The sequence below is a fragment of the Myotis brandtii genome, unplaced genomic scaffold, assembly GCF_000412655.1.
Source record: "Myotis brandtii unplaced genomic scaffold, ASM41265v1 scaffold987, whole genome shotgun sequence".
In the NCBI taxonomy this organism is placed as follows: domain Eukaryota; kingdom Metazoa; phylum Chordata; class Mammalia; order Chiroptera; family Vespertilionidae; genus Myotis; species Myotis brandtii.
The window spans coordinates 531,816-536,453 of record NW_005372107.1 but is presented as its reverse complement, the minus strand read 5'-3'; positions in this window follow the sequence as shown (position 1 = coordinate 536,453).

Here is a 4,638-nt window from a genome sequence, read left to right as displayed (position 1 = left end):
CCCCGGCCCCCACCCAGGCGCTGCTTCACTTTGTAGCCAGGGTCATATTCGGGGTCGTCAGTGGTCTCCTCTTCCTCCTCCTCCTCATCTTCTTCCTCTTCGGAGTCCGGCTCTGAGTGTGTGTATTCGGAGTTAGAGGAATGCTCAGGGCCTGATGGGGGACGGGTGGGGAAAGACAGTGGCATCAGAGGAAAGAGGGCTGTGCCTGCGTGGCTGTCCCCTCCCTGAGCCCCATTTAGTTAGGCTCGACAACAGATGGAAAGAGTGGCCGGGGCACAATCCTGCCCTTCCCCACAGATGGCTGCCCATTGCAAAGAACAGGGCCTGGCACACAGTAGGTGCTCAGTGTCTGTGTGTCCATCAAATCACTGTCTTATAAGAATTGTATCTTAGCCCTGACCAGTTTGGCTCAGTGGCTAGAGCGTCGGCCTGCGAACTTAAGGGTCCCAGGTTCGATTCCGGTCAAGGGCATGTACCTTGGTTGCGGGCACATCCCCAGTAGGGGGTGTGCAGGAGGCAGCTGATGGATGTTTCTCTCTCATGGATGTTTCTAACTCTCTATCCCTCTCCCTTCCTCTCTGTAAAAAATCAATAAAATATATTAAAAAAAGAAGAATTGTATCTTAGGGGGTTAATAGGGACAAAATAGGAGTAAAAGTAGGAATAACAGCAGCGGCAGTGTCCATCACTTTTGGGGGAAACAACCTTTCTCGGAGAGGTGACCTTGGTTAAAACACATAGCGCCAAGAAGGGGAGCAAACATATTAAGAACAGTATGCTATATACGCCAGGTCCCTTGAAACATATGCTGTGCAGACGTTTCTTCTCTGCAGTGACTGTGTCAAGCAGCAAGGATGGACTGGCTCCCGGCAACTCAGCTCCATCAGATTACTGCCCCATGGAATTGTGGGTTCAGCAATCTAGATCTCACAGTTTTTCAAGAGAAGCCAGAAACCTCCATTTCTATATGAAATCTGCCTGGAGGACATTTTATTTTGATTTTTAGAGAGAGGGGAAGTGAGAGGGAGAGAAACATCGATTGGTTGCCTCCCACATGCGCCCTGACCAGGAATCAAATCCTCGACCTTGGCAGGACGACATTCCTACCAACTGAGCCACAGTGGCCAGAGCAAATCAGACATTAAAAAATAATTTTTTTTTATTGATTTCAGAGAGGAAGAGAGAGGGAGAGAGACAGAGGGTGTGCAGGAGGCAGCTGATGGATGTTTCTCTCTCATGGATGTTTCTAACTCTCTATCCCTCTCCCTTCCTCTCTGTAAAAAATCAATAAAATATATTAAAAAAAGAAGAATTGTATCTTAGGGGGTTAATAGGGACAAAATAGGAGTAAAAGTAGGAATAACAGCAGCGGCAGTGTCCATCACTTTTGGAAGAGCCCTAGCCTCATGCAGTAACTCACCTAATCCTTACAGCAACCCTATGAGGGAGGCACTATTATTATTCCTAAGTGACAAATGGGGAAACTGAGGAACAGAGCAGTTAGGCCTCTAGTCATACAGTTCTAACAGGGAAAGCTAAATATGGGTGACTGCCTATGCTGGATCATTTTAGGGAGACAAACATTTGAACAGATATTTAAGCAAATTAAAATAGACAATATATATGTACTTTGATATATGTGGTTTTACATATAGTCATGTGCTGCTTCATGAAAAGGCTATGTTCTAAGAGATGCATCATTTGACAATTTTGTTGTTGTGTGAACATTACCGAGTGCACTTACTCAAATCTAGACCGTCTAGCCTACTACACACCTAGGGTATTGCTCTGTGGGGAGGAAAAATAATTTCCCTCTGCCCTTCTGGGCTGTTGGCTGAGACATCCCTGTAATAAAGACAGACTCACAGGAGAAAAAAAGTCTAGTAACCCGTATACCCCCTGTATACATGGAAGACTCAGGAAAACTGAGTAACTCACCAAAATGGTTAAAGCCACCACCTTAAATACCTTCCTCAGTTGAAGACAAAATGTTGGGGTGGGAGGAGTCAGCTATGGCAGATTACCAGAAATAGTGGTAAACAAGGGTAAGGTTGTTGTTATGCAGATTTAAGTCCTAGTCTTCCCATAAGGATGCAAGTTTCTAGAGATAAGGCCATCCCCCTTCCAGGTACTTGAAGAAGACACCCTTACAAATGTAAATGCCTTTTATGCTGCAATCCTGGCAAATCCAACAGTCACCTCCTGGATCATGGGTCCACTGAGCCACACGAGCTGGGCTGCCCATTTTTAAATGTTGGTAACCAACGTGCTTGAAAAACCTCAATAATTTTGTGGAGGCTAAACACACTCCTGCAAGTCAAAAGGTGGCTGGGGACAGCCAGACTTCCATTTCTGGTGGCTTCATGGCTAAGAATATGTGCCCTGCATCCAGTTGTCTGGAATCAAGCCTGGGATCTGCTAGTTACTGGTGGATAACTCAATGTCTCTGTGCCCCAGGTGTAGCAGCTGTAAAATGATCATGATAGCAGACCCTGTGCTTCTAAAGATTATGATGATGACTCAGACTCAGAGAGAAAGCCAAAGTCAGCATAGTGGTCTGCCTTCCTCACTAACAGCCTCTTGGTCCTGTGCGCTCTACCACAAACATCCCAAGCAGGCTCTCACCTCAGGGCCTTTGCACCTGCTGTTCCTGCAGAGAGCCACAAACTCACTCCTTTCCCTCCTCTAGGTCTCTGCTCTGTCACCTTCTCCATGCAGCCTTCCTGGACCACCCCACTTGGAACTGCTTCACACACACACAACCCTCGTATCCTCTTTCCCTCCACAGCACTTTCTAACAGTACGTCCTATATAATAAAAGGGAAATATGTAAATTGACCCTAACGGTGGAACAACTGGGGAACAACCGGTCGCTATGATGCACACTGACCACCAGGGAGCAGAGCTCAGCGCACAGGAGCTGCCCTCTGATGGTCAGTGCACTCCCATAGGGGGAGCTCCGCTCAACCACAAGCCGGGCTGACAGCAGCAGCACTAAGGATGTCTGATTGCGGCTTAGGCCTGCCCATTCCCCGCAGGGAGTGGGCCTAAGCCGTCAGTCGGACATCCCCCAGGGGCTCCCAGGCTGCCAAACGGATGTCTGACTGCCAGCTTAGGTCTGATCCCCCTGGGGATCAGGCCAGGCTGAGGGACCCCCCCCCAGTGCACAAGTTTTCGTGCACTGGGCCTCTAGTGTATTTTATATTTTGCTTAAATATCTAAAGTGTCTGTCTGTCTTTCCCAGTATAACTTCCAGAAATGCAATGCTTTTTGTTCATCAAGTTCAGCATTCTATTCCCAGCTCCCAAAATAGTGCCTGCATCTCATAGGTGCTCAATAAGTCATTGTTGAATGAATAAGTAAATAACAGTCCCACCCTGGCCAGTTTGGCTCAGTGGATAGAGCGCCGGCCTGTGGACTGAAGGGTCCCAGGTTCGATTCCGGTCAAGGGCACATGCCCCGGTTGCAGGCTCGATCCCCAGTGGGAGGGCATGAAGGAGGCAGCTGATCAATGTTTATCTCTCATCATTGATGTTTCTCTCTCTCCCTCTCTGAAATCAATAAAAACATATAATAATAAATAAATAAATAACAGTCCCTACCTTCGTGCTTAGCCCAGGGCCGCCTGGTCCAGTGTGAGCGATGACTTAATGATGGTCATTGTGGAAATTCAGGTTCTATTCTTGAAGATTCTTAGTTGCCAAGCTTCTGAGTTAACACAAGTAAAGCGCCTTAGAACAGGATTGGCACACAATAAATGCTCAGTAAATCGTACCTATCATTATAATTAGGCTTCTATTTTCAAAGCGGCTTTGGTGCCAAGCTTCTGTGAATTAGTACTTCCCATCTCAGAGCAAAAGCCAAAGTTTGGACAAAGTTGTAAGGAGTTGGTCCCCTGCTCCCCTCCAGCTCTGCCCTCCTTCCTTCTTCTCTAGCGCCTCTGGTCTTCCTGATTCTGGCAGACTCCTGCCTCTTTCTACCCGGAATGATCTTCCTACCAATGAGCATGGCTCCTCCTCTCCCTCCCTCCTTCAGGTCTGTCACCTCCTCAGGGAAGATTACACTATTTAAAATTGCAACCCCCGCCCTAACCAGTTTGGCTCAGCGGATAGAGCATCGGCCTGCGGACTCAAGGGTCTCAGGTTCGATTCCGGTCAAGGGCATGTATCTTGGTTGCGGGCATCCCCAGTAGGGGGCGTGCAAGAGGCAGCTGATCGATGTTTCTGTCTCATCGATGTTTCTAACTCTCTATTCCTCTCCCCTCCTCTCTGTAAAAAATCAGTAAAATATATTTAAAAAAATAAAATAAAATTGCAACCCCCACTGGGCAGGTGTGGCTCAGTGGTTGAGTGTCTACTTATGAACCAGGTCACAGTTTAATTCCTGGTCAGGGCACCTGGGTTGCAGGCTCAATCCTCAGTAGGGGGAGTACAGGAGGCAGTCAATGGATGATTCTTTCATCATTGATGTTTCTCTCTCTCCCTTCCTCTCTGAAATTAATCCTATATAATAAAAGCCTAATATGCAAATCGACCGAATGGTGGAATGTCCGGTCACTATGGCACACACTGACCACCTGGGGGCAGATGCTCAATGCAAGAGCTACCCCCAGCCCGCAAGCCCCAGGCAAGCTAAGGT